This window comes from Heteronotia binoei, chromosome 15, assembly GCF_032191835.1.
Source record: "Heteronotia binoei isolate CCM8104 ecotype False Entrance Well chromosome 15, APGP_CSIRO_Hbin_v1, whole genome shotgun sequence".
Classification (NCBI taxonomy): domain Eukaryota; kingdom Metazoa; phylum Chordata; class Lepidosauria; order Squamata; family Gekkonidae; genus Heteronotia; species Heteronotia binoei.
The window spans coordinates 16,019,156-16,041,799 of NC_083237.1; the positions used below are offsets into that span (position 1 = coordinate 16,019,156).

Consider the following 22,644-nt stretch of genomic DNA (forward strand, 5'->3'; position numbering starts at 1 on the left):
TTTTTTTCCTTTTCAAGTTCTTCCTTTATTTAGCTAAGGAAATTTAAAAGAAGGCCTTTCTCAAATGCAAAGCCAAATTTTTCTAATTCCTGAATCTGTTTTTCAGGTTTCTCAGTGGCTTCTCAAGCAGAGTTTATGAAAGAATTAAGGACAACCCAAAGCCCCCATGCTGCACAAACTTCATGCAGGGTCTGCAAGGGTTCATGCATCATGCAGGGTCTGCAAGGGTTCTGGGTATCTGAAAAAGCCCAGTTCCCACAATTTTTTGTCTTTCTTAATTACTCATTTCTCTATTTTGTTTAAGCTAGCATCTTGTTTAAATTACAAAAAGAAAGAAAGAAAGAAAGAAAGAAAGAAAGAAAGAAAGAAAGAAAGAAAGAAAGAAAGAAAGAAAGAAAGAAAGGAAGGAAGGAAGGAAGGAAGGAAGGAAGGAAGGGAGGGAGGGAGGGAGGGAGGGAGGGAAAGAGGGATAGGGGGAGAGAGTTGGAAAGAAATATAGAAAAAAAGAAAAAAGAAAGGAAATAGGAAGGAAGGAAAAGGGAGGGAAGGAATTAAAGGAGGACAAAAGGAAGAAAAAGGAAAAGAAAGAAAAGCAAAATGGAAAGAAATGGGATGGGAGCAATTAACCATTAAAACTGCTCACTCTCACCACGCAGCTGACTCTTCCCCTGTTGCCTCCCTCCCTTCCCAACAACAGGTCAATTTCTGGCTGTAAAGTCCCCCCCCCCCGCCTGAAAGCTGCAAAATTGTGCCACAGAAGCCTCAACACCGGGCTGCTGGACCTCTTGTCCCCTGGCCACCCCCTTGCAATGTGCCTTCCCCCCCTGCAGGGTTGCGCACCTCCTTCTCCCTCCCTTCCCCAATGCAGGCATGTGAATTTTATGCTGCCTAAAGCCCCCCCTGCCTCATCGCTGCAAAATCATGCCACAGAGACCTCAACAGCAGGCCACAGGGCCTCCCGTCCCCTGCCTCCCCCCGCCTCCCCCTCACATTGCACCTCCCCCGCGCTGCGTTGTGCCCCTCTGCACCTCCTTCTCCCTCCCTTCCCCACTGCAGGCAGGTCAATTTCACACTGCCTAAAGCTCGCTACCGACTGATGGCCTGATCAGTGGGAAATAGGCATGGAGCTCACTCCACGCTGGGCTAAACCTGTGGCAGCTTGAAGAGTCCGCAGCTGAAAAGGGCATGTGGCTCCTCCCTCGCCAGCACTTCCTGGATGGGAAGGAAGTTCCAGTGAGGGAGGAGCCATGTGCCCTTTTCAGCTGTGAAGGAAGTGTGAAGGGGAGCAATGCTGTGGAGTGAGGCGCGATGTGGGGGGACGCCGGGTCGGCCAGGTGTAAGGATGCCCCACAGCCCAGTGTTGAGGGCTCTGTGGACCAGTACCGGGTCATGACCCTGCTATTAGGGAACTCCAATTTACATGAAACCACAGAGAGGGATTAAGAGTATCACAACCAATTTCATTTTTCCTTATCATTTGAGCTGAGTAGGTCCTTGGAAGTTCTGAATAGGTGCCTCAATATGGCAATGGAATGGTTAAGGATGTGGCATTTGAACTGCATCTGAACTGCATCAGAAACTCCCCCCTATCCCCCCCCCCCACCAAGTTGCAACTGACTTATGGCAATACCATAGAGTTTTCAGGGCAAAATAAGAACAGGGGCATAGCTATCCTAAAATTCGCTGGTGGTTTCCCATCCAAGTACTAACCAGGCGTGAATTCTAGTCTCCCTGTGTTTAGGAGATTCCAGTGAGTCCATAACAGATGCACCCAACCATTCTTACTCAATGACTTTTTGTGTAAGCTGTTTTTGGGTTGTTACATTGTGTTTTATTTTTTCCTTGATAGCTGTGCCTTGCAGTTTAATTCAGGCCTTAGGACCATTATAAAGCATTTTGGGAAAAAGATGAAGCCTAGTAATCCAGCACTGGAGGCCAAGATGGAGAAGATCTCCACAGCCACCATGTATTTTCCTTTGGTACTAAGATAAGTTGGGACAAATGACGCCCACAGACTGCAAAACAGCAGCATACTAAAAGTGATAAATTTGGCTTCATTAAAGGAATTGGGCAGTGTTCTAGCAAAGAAAGCCACAATGAAGCTGACAATTGCAAGAAACCCCATGTAGCCCAAAACATAATAAAACATTCCAACAGATCCTTCATTGCATTCTATTATGATTTCTTTTGCTAGCGAGTGTGTGTCACAATCTGGGTATGGGGGATCAAGAAATAGCCAAGTCATGCAAATAATCACCTGAATGAATGATAGACAAAGAACAATAGAGATGGCAGCTCTTTCTCCCACCCATTTCCTCATCCACGATCCCGGTTTAGTGGCCATGAAAGCCAAAACCACAGTGATGGTTTTTGCCAAGACACATGAAATAACCACTGAGAAAATGACGCCAAAAGCAATTTGTCGTAGAAGGCAGATCAGAAAGTGAGGCTGGCCAATGAATAGCAAAGAGCAGAGGAAGCAGAGCGAGATGGAGAAAAGCAGAGAGTAGGTGAGATTCTGATTGTTGGCTCTGACAATGGGTGTATTCTGGTGCTTAATGAAGATTCCCAGCACAACAACTGTGGTCAGAGAAAGACACAGAGCCCAAACAGCCAAACTTATGCCCAATGGTTCATCAAAAGACAGGACATTGAGATTCTTTAAAAGGCATCCATTTTGATCCTTGTTGGGATAATGATCTTCTGGGCATTTGAAACAGTAATTCATATCTAAAACAAAAACATTTTAAAAAGTATTTTCCAATATAATCATAGTACTGTAAAGTTCTATGTACTGACCCAATATGTTTAAACTACTTGTATCATATATCAAGAAATACAGAACTTTCCCAATTCCCAAATAATATTAGTTCTGTAGACTGTAGAGAGGGGCCATGGATTAGCGGTATAGCATTTGCTTGGCGTGCAAAAGGTACCAGATTCAATCCTGGCATCTTCAGTTAAAACGATCAGGCAGTAGATGGTGTGAAAGACCTCTGCCTGAAACTCCAAAGAGCCTCTGGCAGTCTGAATAGACAATGCTGAATTTGATGGACAAGGGTCCGATTCAGTACAAGGCAGCTTCACAATTGGGCCAGAAAGGTTGAGAGGTGAGTAGACTGGCATCCCTGGACTCCATCTGTCTATTGTACATGGAGTCTGCATGTGAGGAACACATGATTTTTGTTTACCTTTTACCACAAATACTTTCTACTTTAAATGCGAAGTAAAATCATTCTTACTTTTCTGGTTTGAAATCTTTCCTTCTGGGCATGGAGCACAATCGTAACAGCAAAACGGTTCTCCTTCTTTTCCTTTTGTACTGTAACCTGGTAGACAGTTCTCATTACACACAGCAAGGGGAACAACCTGACAATTTTTTTTAAAAAAAAGAATGTTTTCCAATTTTCTCTATTTAATATTTTTATAAATAGTTGAGTGGATCCAATCATCATGCAGAAAGCCTCTCTTTAGCCTAAGAAATCTTCCTTCAACTTAAATATCTTTCCTCCAAAGGAAGAGACAATTTAGTTGGAGAAAGGCATCTTAGATTGGAAGAAGGCTTCAAACTTGAACCAAAAGGGAAAGTGGAGTATAAATAAATAAATGCAGCACTTTTTTTGAGCAGGAATGCACAGGAACACAGTTTCGACTGGGATGGTATCAGGAGATGTGGCCTAATATGCAAATAAACGTCTACTGGGCTTTTTCTACAAAAAAAGTCCTGCACAAAACAATACTAATGTCAGGGGGTGTGGCCTAATAAGCAAACAAGTTCCTGCTGAGTTTTTCCTACAGAAAAACCTTAGATTTATATCCCACCCTCTCTGTTAGTGAATTCAGGGCGGTTAACAGCCATATTAAAAACAACACTTTCCAGTTACAATTTTAGAAACAATAAAACTTAACTATTAAACAATTGAAAACTATATATTTGATGCTATTCAAGAATTTTGGTATAGGCGAATCACATTATGATTGTGTCATACTTCTTCTGTTGATGAAACCTAATTCAATGAAGTGGTTGGACAAGAGAGTGGATCTCCTTGAGCTGCTCTGAGAATTGTACATTCATACTGTTAATTTAAGGCCAATCACAAGAGCCGAGGTATTTGTTTGTTTGGATTTCTAGCCCCACCCCCACCCCGCCCCGCACAACAGGGCTCAGGGCCTATTACAATGATAAGGACAAACAAATGTTATACAAAATCCATAGAGAATTAATAAAATCCTACATCAACAAGATGACAATCAACACAATTCATAAATCCCTGAGATAACAGTCTGTATGAGTGCTCAATGTAATCCCCCAAGCCATGGTGACCTAGCAAGAAATTTGGAGGAGGCTCAGTGAAGAGTATATTTTGCAATGGACAAGTCATATTCAAATCATTCCTTCGGTTAAAAGAACATTCCAGATTAAAGTAGGCCAGTTCCTCCTTGCCCCCACCTCTTAAAGAGTGTTAAACAGAATTTAATGTGCCAGCTGCAAAGTATTAGCAGGGTTACCCATTTTCTTTGTACCTTAGAAATTCTGCTCAGGTCTTACCTGATTGAAGCTGCTATGCCATGTAATAGCCATGTCATTAATGGACAATTCTTTACCCGGGGGTGTTTGGGGATCCATTTCCCCTATTTTTACTCTTGAAAAGGATTTATTTGGGAAAATAATCCAATTTATAATATCAAATCCACCAACCATTTCACCCTTCTCATCAAGAGACACCTCACCTCCAGCACTGTTATTAAAAGTGATGCTTCTCAGAAACCGATGAAGCTAGAATCAAATAAATTAAGAAAGATTACATGAAGGTAATGATGACGAAAACAGCGTGTGGAGGTAGGGAAGAAGAAGACATCTAAATCAGATTCTGTACTTTTGTTGTTGTTATTATTTTATTCATTTTGATTTATTTTAGTAAATTTATATTCTGCTCTACCCCACAAATGGGCTCTGGGTGGATTACAACATGCATCACTACAACATGTAAGACATTAAAATCAATAAAAAGCAATATATTAAAACAAGTAGAAACCTCCTGGTTCAGAGAAGGAGACAGATGGGTATAAGGTTAGAACAATTTCCAGCTGGCCACTAATTATGTTGTGATCTGCGCTAAACCCATTATGGGAAAGGGCGGAATATAAGCCTACTAAACAAACCAACAAGCAAATAAACAAATAAAGATATGGTAGTTCAAGTGAGGCCAATTTAATTTAGTTTGATTTAATGTGGATGCCCACTGCCTCACCGAAAGGCCTGGCAGATCAGCTCTGTCTTGCAGGCCCTGTGAAAAGGTAGCAGATCTAGCAGGGCCCTAATCTCCAATAGGAGCATGTTCCACCAGGCCAAGGTCAGGACACAAAAAGCCCTGGTCCTAGATGAGACCAGAAAGACATCCTTAGGGCTGGGGACTTCCAGGAGATGGTTTTCTGAGCATAAAGCCCATTGTGGCACATACAGGGAGAGGCAGTCTTAGTAATGACTTAAGTCTGGTTCCTTAATGCAAAAATTAAGCTGGGTTCCCAGCTTTTTCAGGAGAACCTATATTTGGTCACACTTCTGTGTGAAAAGAGGGACAGTGATTATCACCTTTAAAGCCCTATATGGCTTGGGACCTGTCTACCTGAAGGACCGTCTTTCCCCGCATGTTCCCCAGAGAGTACTGAGGTCGGGAACACAAAATCTCCTTACTGTCCCTGGGCCGAAAGAAGCCCGCTTGAAATCCACCAGAGAAAGGGCTTTCTCTGTTATGGCCCCTACATGGTGGAATCAGCTGCCGGAAGAGGTGAGGGACCTGCGGGACCTTGTCCAGTTCCGCAGGGCCTGTAAGAAGACCCTCTTCCGGCTAGCCTATACCTAGCTTGAGAATTTAATGCATTTGCCAGATCTCTTTTATATATATTTGGAATATTTATTAATTTTTAAGGTTTTATCTGTTTTATCTGTTTTAAATGTTTAATCCTTCACATGTTTAAATATTGTTTAATTTTTATGTCGGATCTATTATTGGAAGCCGCCCTGAGCCACTCGTGGGAAGGGCGGGATATAAACTCTAAATAAATAATAATAAAAAAATATTGAATAGAAGCTTCTATCCTTGAACTGAGGCTATATCATGACCAATAGAAAGGGCTGAACAGAATGCTGTTGTGTATTCTATGCTTCCTGAGCACATGGTCTTTCACATTAGTCTTCAGTCTATATGAAACTTTACCTGAAATGGCTGTGGCTTTGGATGCTCCAGCTTGCTCCCATCTGCCATGATTCCATATTTGTTTCTGGATGAATACATGGCATGTAGAGCATGGGCCACGGCATAGACAGCATTGTAAACACTATAACTTTGGCTTGTCATGATCATTTCAAAAAAAGGGCCAGGAAGGCTCTCCAGCTTCTCTTCTCCAGTACAGCTATTCATTGTCTCATCACCTACATCAGTATCTGGAAATACACAGTCGAATGCCTGCTGCCAGAAAGTTCTGATAAAACCATCTCCCTCACCAAAGGGATTCAGGCTCTGAAGGAAGTTTTGGAATCCTTGAACTTCAGTGAGATGAAGTGCAAATGATAAAGCACCATTAAAGACTTGTATGTCGAGATGTCTGTGATATATTTCTGATGAAAAATCAAAATCGGCCGTCATAACCCACACCTTATGTATAGGTGACATAGAATATGGGTCAAATTGATTCAGCACCAACTGTAAAGCACTCATACTGAAACTGTCAGCATTTACTATACATATATTGATGCTTGTCTTGGTTAGAAAAATTACCATATTCAGAAAATATTCATTTAACATGCTATAGACATCAAAAGTATTACTGTAAGTTGGAATTCTTACAGTGAATGCAGTGCAGATACCATTCTGGGAAAACTTGCGAGCCAGGGTCTGCATGAACACTTCTCCTTTATCATCACTCATTGCAATGATCCCCACCCAATTCCATTGGAAACGCAGAAGAAGTTGGACTAATCCAGTGTACTGATGCTCTTCACTGGGGACAACTCGGTATAAAGGAGATCGCTGGATTGTATCGCTCATTGTAGGAGCAAATAAACAATATGTGACCTAAGCAAAAATAAAATAAAATAAACTTTATTGTCCTCCAAGTAGCTTAAGATATCTTTCATGAAGGTTCTTCCGCACTTCATAAGAACAATGTGGGCTGCAAGAGAGAAATGTTTGGAGATCGGTGGCTACTCTGTGAACTTCCTTTATAGTCACTCATGTCTAGGACCAACATTATCCACTTTCTGTATTCTCTGATCTATACAGACAGAAATGATATCTGGGTACAAACCCTGAAGAATAGCAAACTTTTAAAAAATGCTGTATAGAGAATCTGAATCACAAATAGGGCACATCGCTGTGGGGGATCATTAATCATCACAGCATCAAATGTATCATTCTTCATCAACATTCTCAATGTTCTGCCAGTCACATTATTACACTATTTCATCAGTTCTTTGTTGGCATTCCGATGTGTTGTGATTTTCTGTACTGGAAATTGTGCAAAGCTCTGAAATACTGATTTTGTATTCTGTTGTTTGGTAGGTTCTTCAGTTTGTTTGTTTTGTGGGTTTGTTCCCAATTTTCACATTTTTGACATTACAGTCTAAATTCTTTGGTCTCCATTTTCTTTGTAGATTACGCAGGGCACACACACATACGCACACACACACACACACACACACACACACAAAGAGTAAGCAAGGAGACAACATTCTGGAGTCTCAAAACTCTGCACACACTACTAACTGGATTGGATAATGCAAGCTCTTTTCACCCATTTTTTCTCATTTACCCCATCTAAAGTTACTACCCCATGTTGCTTTTTTCCATGCAGACCCCTACAATTCTTAGCAAAGCCTTTTTGGTGGTGAGTGAGAACTCTCATTTTTACCAGCAGAACAGTTGTTCATATGTGACCCATTCTTTTTATTTTATTTATTTCTACATAATCCAAATTAAAATTCTAGTTTGTATCAATGGTATCTATGTACAATGGGTTGGAGAATCTCAGGAGCTAAGCAGGGTTGAATGGGAGATCACCAAAGAAGACTTTACAGAGGAAAGGAATGGCAAATGGTCTCTGCTTCTTTCTTAACTTGAAAGTCCCTTGCTGGTTGAGAGACAACCAAGAAAGATTCTACAGAGGAAGTCAATGGCAAACCACCTTTGCTTCTCACCTTGAATTCCTTTTGCTTGGGTCACCATAAGTCAGTTGAGACTTGGTAACGCTTTTGTACCTATCTATGCACCATGAATCAGTCTTTCTTGGTGGACTCCCATTCAAGTACCAACCCTGCTTAGCCTCTGAGATCAATGAGATCTGGCTATACCATGCTGCCTTCCTTTCCCATAGTAACTACACCAAGTTGGGGGGGGGGATATAAGGGATTGCCCCAGCAGCATTTTCAGTAAACACCATGTTACCTGTGGAATCTTGTAAATGGCTAAAGTAGTGGCCATATGGGAGGATATTTCAGAGTCCAATCCCCCAATGACAGCTATTAGATTCTTCCACACATCACAGTTATAGTTAGGAATGGTCTTATTTTGATTAAAGAGGAGGTTCAAAGTATTATGATACGTCATCCTTGCATCAAAGTAGCTGTCATAGATGTGGAACCCTAATGTTATGTTAGGTAAGGTCTCGGGATTCTCATTAATTTCTTTCACAGCAAATACCAAGGAAAGAAGATGCTGGTAGGCCTTTGTCACAGCACTAAAGGAAAAGACAAAGGATGTGTAAGATGCAGGCTTTAACTTTCTGACTACTTTCCAGTGCTGATCTAGATACAATCTGCTTCAAAGCCGGTTCTCTGGTTTGTGATATCCACGATAAATCAACTTGGGATGGTTTACTTACCAATTGGATGCCCCTGGCACCTCAAAGCTAGGGGTGTCTCAATTCTAATATCGAAGGCTGCAAATTTTGCTACTAACCAAAACTCTGGTCAGCCCCTTGGAGAGATTAATCTTTGACAAAGGCGTTAGAGAAGGGACTGAGTATACCCTTTGTGTTTTATGTGCACCCAACGTTAATCAGATATCTTTCCTGACAGAAACTCTAACCAAGTTGGAAGCCTTCACAGTAGGACATTCAGGTATTGGAAGAGATTTTAATGAAATCATCAACCGAGACCTCGATAAATCCAATCTTAGATGTAGCACAGTAGCTTAAGAAGCCTGTTGTGTAAGCAGCATAAACCCTCTAAAATTTTACAGGATGTTAACTTACTAGATGCCTGGATATTTATTCACCCATCTTTAAAAGAATGCACTCATTACTCCAGTAGACATATTATAGTAGAATTGATAAGATTCAGATTTCTCACTCTTTGCTCCCTTTATTGGGGCAGCAGAGAGCAGTCCTATGACATGATCAGACCATGGTCCTAAAAATATCACGGAAAGAAGCCAATTAGAATGTTGAGAGCCATTTTTTTTAATTAAAGGAAGATATCTCTGTACAGAAGCTCCAATCAGCAATACATGAATACTCCACCGCCCCCAGTAATAAAGAAGTTAAGGAAGAAGTGGTTTGAGACACCTTTATATCTGTAATAAGAATTTCTATAGCTATAAAATTTAAGAACAAAAAAAAAAAGCTGCAAAAAATTAGAGAAAATATCATACATAAAATTAATGTTTTCCAGATTAAACATAAACTCTCACAGCCTGCTTTAAGGAGAGAGTCAGCAGCTTGTTATGGCTGGAGGTTGTCTTTTAAAGCCACAGGAATCAATAACAAAAGGTATTTTTCTGCATATTTCTGCTTTCTTTTAAGTCCAAAAAAACAACTTCTACCCCCTTCCACTTCTCCTTGATTTTCCACTTTGAAAAATAGTTCTGGGTCCCAGATCTTCCCTTTTAACAAGCTTGAATTACTCCCGGAATAAAAGATAGAGATCTGTACCTCGTTACGATGTCTAATTTCCGAATACCGTCCTCTTTATCTCAGATGTTGTTGTAGTCTATAGGAAGTTGAAGCTTTAGTGAGTTTATGTCAATTTAATGACTCCAAGAATCCTTTGCAGGCGGTGGAATACAATTCTTCATCGGGGAGTCTTCAAAGCCGAAAAAAAACCTCTTCTGAGGTCGTTCGTCGGCCAAAGTGAACTCCTCTCTAAATAAACATGCATGCCATAGACAAATTCCTTTACTGGAAAAAGTAGACAGTAGGCTTTATAGAACCTTTTCTGTCCAAAAACAAAGAACCTGGTCTGTCCCACACAGGGAAACAGGACAGCTCACTAAGCTGTAACCATTGAGTCTCTTTAATCCCAGAGAGTAAGGAAGTAAGGGTGGAATGAATAGGAGCATCCAAGCATCCAAGCATCCGGACATTTGCAAGAGTCAGTAATCATAGAGAAACATTGGAGGCTAATTACAGAAAGGCCAAAAGACTTTTATTAAATAACCTGAAAGTGGACTATAAAAGGATTTAAAACATATATAAACAATCCCCTAAGGGCTAAATAATTTGGACTATGTGCTTGAAAAGGGAAAATAAGCCCTAGAGGGCAAAAGGAAAACTTTTTAAAAAGGGAGGCTTGGAACTTTAAAAATCAATATCTTATGCTAGGAAGCTCTGAGGACGGCATTCTTAGGCTTGTTGAAAAGGGCATGCTCTGTTCTATTAAATGCAAATAACAGATTGGAGATTGAAGATACCAATTAAAAATCCACTACTTGCAATGGGCAGTCAGTAATGTCTGAAAAGAAGTTGGAACCAAGAGTTACAAGGTTAAGAGCTGCCTCACTGGGAGAAGGTAAAATGTCTAAACAAGTTCATGAACAACTGGAAGCTATGGAAGCAAGAATTTTGAAAGTAATGAGAGATTTAATAACTGGAAGTGAGAAAAAACTAACTATGGAAATAAATTCCAGTGCTGAAGAGATAAAGAAAGAATTTAAGAAGGAAATTGAGGACTTAAGGAAAGAGTCCCAAGCAACAGCTAAAAAGACTGATGAGATAGAAGTGAAAATTAAAGACCAAGATGCCACTATTAAGAAAATGCAAGACAAAGCAATACTACAAGACTGTAAGTTGATGGAGAACATGATTCGGCTAAGGGGAGTGCCTGAGAATGAACGGGAGGATGTAAAGACTAATATTGTCACAATTATGGCTGAATTTTTGGAAGAAGATGTAGAGGAGATGGAGCGTCTATGTGACTATGCATATAGAGTTAATTCTGAATTTGCCAGGAAGCGTAAACTACCCAGGGATGTAGTAGTGAAGTTTACTAGGAGAGACGTGGTGGGAAGGATCTTAAGCAAGCAATTTGAAACCCCAATGGTGAGGGAGGAAAGCAGAATACGAATAATGAAGGAGCTGCCAAGAAAGGTTATAAGTGACAGAAAACAATTTAAGAAATTGACGGACAAGCTAAGGGAGAAGAACATAAGGTACAGATGGATACTACCAGAAGGTCTTAGCTTTGAATACAAAAGACTGCGAAAAACAATAGTTGACACCCAAGGCATGAATGAATTTTTGGTGGACAATAAAGAATTTGAGGGTACAGAATAACTGAGAAAACACTATGGATTACAAATTAATTTCTTGGAACGTAAATGGACTTAATTCACCACAAAAAAGAAGGGCAATTTTTCATTGGATTAACAAGCAGAAATGTAATATAATTTGTCTACAAGAAGTGCATATTAAACAATTGGATTATAAATTTTTATGGAATAAGGCTTTGGGAGAACAATTTGTTTCATTAGCTAAAGAGAAAAAAAGGGGAGTGGTTTTTTACATTAAAAAAGAACTAGAACCCAAACTGGTCTTTAAAGACAATGATGGCAGATACATTGCAGTGGAGGTGTTGATAAATGGAAAAAAAACATTGTTGTTGGGTTTATACGCCCCTAACGGGGCGAAGGATGTTTTTTTTAAAGACATTTTGCAACAACTTAACCAAGTGGCTCATGAACAGATTATGTTAATGGGAGATTTCAATGGAACCATTAACAACTCTCTGGATAGATCTGGAAACAAAAAGAAGAAAGATGGGAAGCTACCAAACTCCTTCTTTGACTTAATAGAGCAAGAAAGTCTGGAAGACATTTGGAGAAAGTTTAATCCTAATGTACGTGACTATACCTTTTTTTCAGCAAGGCATAACTCCTTCTCAAGAATTGATATGTTATGGTCCACGAAGGACCTGGGACTTATTACAAATAAGATGGAAATTCTTCCGAAAATAGGTGCAGACCACAATCCATTAATGTGGTCAGCGAAGGTTACGAGAAAGAGCAGAAGATGGAGAATAAATGAGGATTTGTTGCATAAAGTGGAAGTAGTGATGTCTCTGGAAAAAGAAACTAAAGATTTCTTCCAAGCAAATGAAGACCAAGAGGTTAGAACACAGACCGTTTGGGATGCGTATAAAGCAGTGATGAGAGGATTACTAATCACACTGAACAACAAAGACAAAAGAGCTAAAGAAAAGCAACTGAAAGATTTACAAGCAGAAATAAGCAAAAAAGAAAAAGATCTAAAAAAACGACCGGGGAAAAAGAAAATAATGCGAGAAATCACAATTTTGCAGAATCAGCTGAAACATTTATTGAACAAGGAGGTCGAATGGATGTTAAAAAGGTCGCAGCAAAAATCATTTGAAGGTGCTAATAAACCAGGGAAATATCTGGCTTGGCAACTTAAGAAAAAAAGGGAGAAAAAGTTTGTGAATAAAATTTGCGTGGAAGGGAAAGAAATTGTAGATCAAGCTGGAATTAAAAGGGAGTTTTTCAAATTTTATGCCAAATTATATAAAGGTCAACAGATAAAAAAAGAAAAAATTGATGCCTATCTGAAAAGAGTAAAAGTAAAGCCCTTGAATGATAATATCGAAAAAATATTGAACAAGCCAATTGAGAAGGTTGAAATTGAAGCAGCGATTGGTTCAATGAAATTAGGCAAGGCTCCAGGTCCAGACGGCTTCTCAGCAAAATTTTACAAAGTCTTGGCGGATGTACTAGTACCCAAAATGCAAAAGTTGATGAATTGTATTAGAGATGATGGGAAGGTACCAGATTCTTGGAAAGAAGCGGTTATTTCATTAATACCGAAAGAAGAAAGAGACTCCACAAATGTTAAAAATTATAGACCGATTTCACTACTGAATAATGACTACAAAATATTTGCTAGAATTTTAGCGGAAAGACTCAAGCAGCATTTAAACATTTCTATTCAGGAAGAACAAGCAGGTTTTCTCCCCAGGAGGCAAATAAGGGACAACATCAGAAATGTAATAGACATTGTTGAATTTTATGAAAAACACCCAGAAAAGGAGGTGGCCTTATTCTTTGCGGATGCGGAAAAAGCTTTTGACAATCTTAATTGGGACTTTATGTTTGCAGTTATGGAGAAAATGAATCTAGGAGATGATTTTATAAGGATGATCAAAGCAATATATGCAGAACAACAGGCAAAACTTTGTGTGAATGCCGACTTAACTGAACAACTGAAAATTAGCAAAGGCACTAGACAAGGTTGCCCTCTATCTCCATTGCTGTTTATAATGACCCTAGAGGTCTTGTTGACTCAAATTGATGAAGATAGTGAAATAGAGGGTTTGAAGTTGAAAGGTTTTTCCTATAAATACAGAGCCTTTGCAGACGATGTGATGTTCGTCAATGAGAACCCAGTACAAGTGATGCCTTTGTTGTTAAAAAAAATTAAAGAGTATGGTGAGCTAGCTGGCTTTTATATCAACAAAGAAAAATCAAAAATCCTTACTAAGAATCTGACACTAAACAAACAGAAAGAATTACAAAATGCTACTGGATGTGAAGTTGCCTCCAAAATAAAATATTTAGGTGTGGAGATGACGATGAAAAACATTGACTTATATAAGAACAATTATGAAAAGCTCTGGCATAAAATAGAAGGTGATATGTTAAAATGGAATAAACTAAACATATCCATGCTGGGGAGGATATCTGCAATTAAAATGAATGTTCTACCAAGGATGATGTTTTTATTTCAAACTATTCCAATAGTGAAAAATAAGAAACAATTTAATCTGTGGCAAAGAAAAATTTCAGAGTTTATTTGGGCGGGCAAGAAACCAAGAATTAAAATGAAAATCTTAACAGATGCGAAAGAAAGAGGCGGCTTCCAACTACCTGACTTAATGCTATACCATGATGCAGTCTGTTTGGTGTGGATTAAGGAATGGATGACTTTGATCAACAAAAAATTATTGGCGCTAGAAGGACATGGAAATGTATTTGGTTGGCATGCGTATATGTACTATGGGAAAGAGAAGATGGATGGTTTTTTTTCGCATCACTATATAAGGAGGAGTTTGCTGAATACTTGGAAAAAATATAGTAAATATGGAGATGAGAGGAAACCACTTTGGATTGTGCCAACTGAAGTAATAAGTATGCCGCAAAGTGTAAAGGAAGGGAAATGGGCATCATATGAACAACTGCTAAAGTTCAAGGGGGGCAAAGTTGAAATGAAATCGGTTGAAGAATTGCAGGACAAATTTGATTGGTTTCAGCTGTTACAGATTAAAAGCTTAATAGAGAAAGACATTAAAACTACAGGTATAAGACGAGAGAAAACAGAAATGGAGAAAATGCTGCTGGGCGAGAATGAAAAATTGATTTCAAGGATGTACAAACTGCTATTGAAATGGTCTACAGAAGAAGAGGTGGTGAAGCCTCAAATGATTAAATGGGCGATTAATTTTAATAAAGAAATACAAATGGAGACGTGGGAACACCTATGGAAGAATTCAATGAAAATATCAACGTGTTATAACATTAAAGAGAACTGTTTCAAAATGCTGTACAGATGGTACATGACACCTAAAAAGTTAACAAAAATGAATAATCAAGCCTCAGATAGGTGTTGGAAATGTAAAAAACATGAAGGTTCTTTTTACCACATGTGGTGGACTTGTGAAAAGGCAAAACAATTTTGGTCAATGATTCAACAGGAGATCTCGAAAATCTTGGGTTATAATATTAAGAGAGCACCAGATGTCTTTCTGGTGGGATTACAAATGGAAAGCTTTCCGAAGCAAGACAGAACATTGTTGTGGTATTTGCTTTCAGCTGCGAGAACATTGTATGCGCAAATGTGGAAGCAAGACAGAATACCTGAAAAATGGGACTGGGTCTTAAAGGTTCTTAACTGGAGTGAAATGGACAAACTTACTAGAATCTTAAAAGACAACAATTTGGAGAAGTTTAAAGAAGATTGGAGTAAATTCCAAAGTTACGTGGAAACACAATGGAGGGTGAAGAGCCACTTAGTGGTTTATGATAACATTAACTGAACTTTAAATGATAAAGAAGAATTGTGATTATTGAATTAATAGAATATAGCTACATGGTAATTATGTATATATGAGTTAAGATAAAATCAAGACAGTTGGAATTCCGGAGTTGGTTGTATAACTTTGGGTTTTGTGTTTAATAAGCACTAAGGGAATTATAGAGAAAAGGTTAGGGAAAGATAACTCTTTGTGTAAAAATTTTATAATGGCGAAAAGATATTTAGTAGTGCATGACAACATTAAGCGAACTTTTAAGGATAAAGAGGTACTGTGCTATTGTGATAAAAGTATTAGTAGAACATAGCTACTTAGTAAATATATATATATGAGAGTTAAGATAAGACTAAGATAGAGGAAGCCCTGGAATTGAATTAATAATTATGTGCGATGTGTTTAATAAGTGCTAAGTGATTATTAGTGAAAAGGTTAGTGAATGACATATATATATATATATATATATATATATATATATATATATATATATATATATATATATATATATATATATATATATTTCTTTCTTCTTTCTTCATCAAGATTCTATAAGTGTGAATTTACCTCTAATATGCTTTTAATCTGTTTTAAGTACCGGCGGAGGTCATGAATAAGAGTGGGGGGGGGGGGGGAGGAAATATGTAATGTATTGGAGAAGTATATTTGAATATGAATAGTTGAATGTACTTCAATATATTGCAAAATAAAAGTTTGGTCACATTAAAAAAAAAACATAAACTCTCACAGGATCCAAAATTATTCATGAGAAACTCATGCTGGAGAGGATGAATTTCTCACTTGTGCTTTACTTATTCTGAAATACATACTTGAACATGACTTGTTAATACAAATAAGTATTTCATTTGCAAAATATGTCAGTGGCAATTATCTATTTATGTACTTAAAATCTTTACACCTAATCGGAGATCCCTAAACAAAACAATAAAAACATTTTATGTCTAAATGCTCCTTCAGAAGACATCAGTAGAGGGAAACAGACAAACCACCCTGGGAAGAATTTTGAGTGTTAGCTATTTGATCTGTCTCAAAGACATCAGAGGATGGGATGAGTGCAAGAGTAGGACGGGCAGCAGCTGTACCTGTCTGACCTTTCTTTTTTAATCCTCCTGGAGGCCATGCCTATGTCAGCTCAAATTAGCCATCTGAATTCAACCCCTGATTTTTTCAGTGACGTTGGATGGGGTGGGCAAGAGAATGCCATAGGAAGAAATTCAGGATCTTAAGTATATTGAGAAGCAGGGGAAATCACCACCCACTTTTTTAAAGATGCCAGTTCCTTTAAAGTCTTTGAAATTCATGGCTGTATACATGCCCATGATTATATTGGGTTGGATCCAGAGTTCACTCAAAGCTGAGTTAGCGTGAGCTAGCTCACAGATTCTTAGCCTCCAGCGCACACATTTTTTCTTAGCTCAGGAATAATGGCCCCAGAGCACAATAATCTGAGTAGTAGCTCACAAATTTAATACCAGTAGCTCACAAAGTAGAATTTTTGCTCACAAGACTCTGCAACTTATAGGGACATTGGTTGGACCTAGCCAATGTTTTCACTCAATCACACTGCATTACTTTTCTATCTACAGCTTCCATCACATGTATTTTTTGTAAATGTGCATTCTGTGATCATCAGCATAAGCTTTGTTGGTGGTTAAGTGGGATCTCATCTTCCCTTTTCAATAGCAGGAAAACTAGTAGGATCCAAGGCATTATGTCTTTGCAAGTATTATAAAACCAAAATAGACGTTATGGAAACTAATAGCCCATAAATTTTCTTACAAAGGTTCATGAATAAGATTTCCTTTGGGATGTTCCTTGAAGGATACACTGTCAGAAACCAAGATGAACTGAGAAGTGAGCCCACAAATGATGATATCCCCTGGTTGATAATACTGGTATCGTGTCCAGAGTTGATCATCCATAATCCATGAGGCAGGATTATTCCTCTTGCATTCAGTCTGAGGCAGCATTAGAAATACCAGGAGCTGTAAAGGCAAGCTGTAACCTGTCATCAAGAAGACAGAAACTTGGTCTCTTGACAAACCTTCAATCTTATCGTCCACTATCTACCAGCAGTCTGGTTATACCATCTGATGTTTAAAAGGGGAAACTGCTCTCTGGTGAATCCGATAGCAGGGTTCTGCGAGCCTAGGGAAAATTATCAAAATCAGATAGTTTCAAGCTTGCCCTGAGCAGTGTCTTGCCCTGAACAGTACTGATGGTATTTGATAGAATCATTAAAAAAAAATAATGATTTGGTAGGCGAATTCATGATCACAGGAATCAGAGATAATTGCATGTTAGGCAGTCATTCATTTCCTAAAAGGCTGAGGCATCAGGGGAAGGAGAACTGTTGGTAGTAAACATGGGAGTTATCCATCAATAGTTTCCGATCCAATCGATTTAAGAAAGTTCTTCTGCACTGTCATTTGCATACAGATTGACGTTACATGTATTTACATTCTGTTTTAGCTAAGATGATGGACTGCTCTGATGTCCTTAAGGTCTACACAGGACTTTTTGTGTAGCAGGAACTCCTTTGCATATTAGGCCACATACCCATGATGTAGCCAATCCTCCAAGAGCTTCCAGTGCCTACTTTAAACTCTAGGAGGATTGGCTACATCGGGGAGTGGCCTAATATGCAAAAAAGTTCCTTCTACAAAAAATGCCCTTGGCCTTTTATTTCAATGTTACTGAGAAGGTGGCCAAATTTTGTTACTCTGCTCTAAACCGGAGCCAAAAGATCTCACATAAATAATTTATGCTCACACAGGTGTATATGTAGGCTGTGTTTTTTTTTAAAAAAAAAACTGTATTAATTTTTATTGATATTCTTATGCCAATAAAGTCTAACTTGGTTTTACTTGATAGAAGTGCTTTTCTTAATTTTAATGAGAATATGTTACTCCCATGAAAGTGGATAATTTACAACAAAGTCAAGAAATGTTCATGAAAAACCTCGACCGTTTTCTCACACAGCTAATGTCGCAGTCATAATCCTGTTCGCTCCGCAGTGTCCGCTCAGATTTCGCACCATCTGCGCCGCAGTTACAGGAAGTGCCGCGGCTTTTGCGTAGCAAATGTAAACCACTAAAACCCAGTTTACGTTTGCTACGCAGAAGCTGCGGAACTTCCTTTAACTCCGGTGCAGATGGTGGGAAATCCGACCGGACACTGCGGAGTTAACAGGATTGTGTCTGAGAGGGAAGCTGTGTGTAAAAACGGTACTCGACTCTCCACTTTTCACCCATTGTTTCATGCTTCTGGAATGTATTTAAAATGGCTATCTTTCTATTCAATAGGACTTTGTGGCATCTAGGGAACTGAAATACAATTTCTTACATAGCACGCATATAATAACCTAAAAAAAATCCAAATACTTCAGAGATGTAAAACCATAACAACTTTCTGTTATCTACTTTATCACAGCTTGAAGGACTTCCAAGAAAGCAAAATTCAGTCTCAAAAGTAGTTAGGGACAATCTCCATCTTAACTGCTGGGGGGGGGGATTCCACAGTCTCTGGGGGCAGTAGAAAAAGTTTTCCTGCAAGTGACAGGGAATATATCCTAAAGAAGGACTGATTTAAATGGATGGGGGCCCACCAAGGAAGATTCTGAAGAGGAAGGCAATTAAAAGGGGTAACCCCCCCCCTCTGCTTTTTGCTTGCCTTGGAAGCAAGGGTTAACATAAGTAGGTTGTGACTTGGAAGTACATACATAGGTAGGACTGGTTTAAGCAGGAGAACATCATGAATGGATATCAAAACCGAGGCAAGTGAAAGCAGTTTCTGGCCCTAAACTATTTAGGGCTATAAAGGGCAAAACCAGCACCTTGAATTTGGTCTGGAAGGAAATTGGAGTCCTTGTTCCCTGATCTGGTTCTGCTTCTGTGTAATTTTTATTGAATACAGTAATTGTTTATATGCAGAAAACGGGATATTCTTCCCACAGCCCATTTTCTGTTCCATGGCTGAAATCTTTTTTTCAGAACTCATTGAAAAAAGGGGAAGTGATGACCATGACGGTGTCGACATCATGTAGCTAATCAGATCTGGTTCTGTGAAGACATACTGGATTGCCTCACTCCACATGGGTTATGGAATTGAAAGGCAATGCAACTCTAACACCAAGGCAAGAGACAAATATTTCCCGTCTTGCCATTCTGTGCTGGCTTTTTTAGTTTACTGTCGAGCAGGTGCAAGTTGGATATGGATGGAGAGTTACGTTCATCTGAAAGCGTGTCATACTGAAAATAACGCAACATGGAGAGAGAAAGCTCATTTTGTGTCCATTTTTTCATATGGATTTCACCCATGTCCAGGTGTGGACCATTACCAGCGCTGGCTGAAGACTTCTCTGGGCCGACCCTGATGATGATGGGTGACCTAAAAACTGTCAGGAATCACCACAAATTGAGGTTAGGAGGCCGGTTCACCTATCTAGCAGCGGAGCAGCAAAGTGGGCTTACACTAGGCAAATACCAAGGCCTCCTCTGATGTAGACTGCACAGCCTTATTTAGGAAACTGGGGATGGTGGCCAAGGAAGACAGTCAAACCTCCATTCTCTGCAGAACAATGGGTGATGGGAGAAGGAAGAGGTGGGTGTTATGTATCCCTCCCCTTCCTGTTTAAGGCTGACAGGACTGTCTTGAGGACAGGCTAGGCAGAGAGGAAAGGAACTTAGTGTAGTATAGGTCCTCCCCTCTCCAGCTTCAGGGGACCAGAGGAGCAGTTGTCAGGGCAACTCCATCACCAAGTGACTGCAGGAAGCCTGATCTGAGTACACTAGCCCCCTGGCCAAAGGAAGTAACTCTCTTTACAGTTGCAGTGCCAGTCACAAGGCTGACCATGCCTTGTTTTTGTAACATAAACAAGCTTGCCCTCTTAAAACGGATAAAAGGAAGTACTTCTTCACCCAAAGGGTGATTAACATGTGGAATTCACTGCCACAGGAGGTGGTGGAAGCCACAAGTATAGCCACCTTCAAGAGGGGTTTAGATAAAAATATGGAGCACAGGTCCATCAGTGGCTATTATCCACAGTGTGTGTGTATATATAAAAAGTTTTGCCACTGTGTGACACAGAGGCCGTTTTCGCACTTAGCGTTTGCTCCCCTTATTCCGCGGCGCAATTATGTCCGGATCATTTTTCTCGTTTTCCCACTAGTGACTCTTTGCGGAGTCGCCTTCCCTGAAGCCCCGGCTCAAATCGTTTTCCCACTGGCATCGGCTTGAGTTCGATGCCCTGTCAATCATTTTTTTTTAAGCGCAAGTCTGGTTGCGTAATGACATACTAACGTACTAACGTAACATCGAGCTGTTTCCTCCCCTTCTTTTCTTGGACAAACCACATCACGTGTGCTGCTGCTGTAGAATCCTCCACAGCCCTTTATGTATTAACGGAAGCATTCACAGTGGAGAATCCTAGCACTAGATTTCCCCCCCCCCAAATTCTGAAGCACTAGATCCCCCCAAAAAAATTTCCTCCGCTCTCTTTACCCTCCCCGGCTGGCGCTTGCAACGGGGACCTGACTGATTCCTGCTGCCAGAGCTCCCCCCCCCCCGCTCCATTCTCTCCTTCCCCTTCTGTGGCGCGTGTGAAGAGCTCGCTTGCGTCTACTTTCTAACCGAGCGGAATGTAGCCAGGGAGAAGAATGCATGACTCCAACTTCCCATTTTATACATGGCGATTTTGTGCAGGTCCAGAAATCCTGGTGGCACAGCTGAGGGAGGCATTCCCTTTTTAAAACACACACACATGAACGCTTTGGCCCGCACCGGCACTAGATTCCCCCCCCAACAATGGTCGTTTTCGCATTATCGAGATAACGCAACAGCGAAATAATGCAACTAAAGTCAATAATAATAAAAAAAATTCTAACGAAACCAATTGAAGTGGCAATTGAGGCTATTCCAGGAGGGTTTTTTTTTTCTATTTGTTAATTTCGAAATATCGCTATTACGCAAAACTGAAGTTTTAAAAAAAAATGGCCGTGCCGGCACTTTGGGGAAGCGCCGCGAAAGGCTGATGATTGGCCAAGCGGGTGGATGGGGTGGGAGGACGGAAAGGGAGAGGGTGACGCCCACAAAGCAGTCGATCCGGCGTGGATGGATTTCACACAGCAAACTCCGCTGAGCGGATCCGGAGTGGATTCGGAGGTTTTCGGAAACTCCGGCAGCATGCTGAAAAACATACTCCGGCGTAAAATCCCTGAAGCGCCAGAGCAAAGCGCAGCGCCGGAGCAACATGTGCGAAATCCAAGAGAAGATCCGGAGGTAAATGGGGCGCTACGCCGGAGCAAACGCTAGTGCGAAAACGGCCAGAGTGTTGGAGTGGATGAGCCGTTGGCCTCATCCAACATGGCTTCTCTTATGTTCTTACACTGAGTTTGGTTCAAGACATTCCCCAGTGAAACAGACCATGAAACAAAACAACTCAAAACAAAACAAAAAATCTTTATTGAAGATTAAAAAAAAAAAATCATATGCTTTAGTGGCAGTCATAATGCACAACAATAACAAAACTAAGCTGGCTGACTACTTATGTAATTCTTGTGCATCAATGGTGGTTCGTACACATATGAAAAACTCATTTCTAAAGTGTTTCTTTTACAACATATGATGAAGAGAGTTGAATGTAAACATTGTATAGTAATTTAATGTCATTTCTGGTTTTCCTTTGTTGATCACATGAAATTTACACAATAATGAGAGGATGGATAGGAGAACGTAAAAGAAACAATGTTTTCTCAACATGAAATTCAACTGAAACCAAAATTCTTGTGAATGGTTTCAATGGAGATAAGAGAGTTTCATGGAGGATAGATTTAGAAATAGTCAGGGCTTTTCTTGTAGCAGGAACTCCTTTGCATATTAGGCCACACACCCGTGATGTAGCCAACCCTTCAAGAGGTTACAGGTCTCTTAGTACAGGCCTACTGTTCCTGCTACAAAAAAAGCCCTGTCAATAGTTAGCATTCATGTGGACTAAAAAGACCATAATATAAAGACAAAGGATGAATGAAATGTCATGGAAGGCCTTTTCTTCTGTGCCCTCTTTGAAAGTCTTCCAGGGTAACTGGATGGCACAGTGTAAAACAGAACACTGGTCTAAATAGAGCACTGATACAATTCAGAAAGATTTTGCTTATATTCTTATAGCATAATACACATAATTAAATGATACTACTAAATTAACCAGCCTTGTGTCGCAGAGTGGTAAAGCTGCAGTACTGCAGTCAAAGCTTTCTGCTCACTATCTGAGTTCGATCCCGACAGAAGCTAGGTTCAGGTAGCCAGCTCAAGATGGA

At 39.9% G+C, this 22,644-nt stretch overlaps 1 pseudogene; it reads right to left on the reverse strand.

Moving 5' to 3' along the window:
• Window positions 1-1,819: 1,819 nt before the first annotated feature.
• LOC132583163 (vomeronasal type-2 receptor 26-like) lies at window positions 1,820-19,650 on the reverse strand (annotated as a pseudogene).
• Window positions 19,651-22,644: the final 2,994 nt, after the last annotated feature.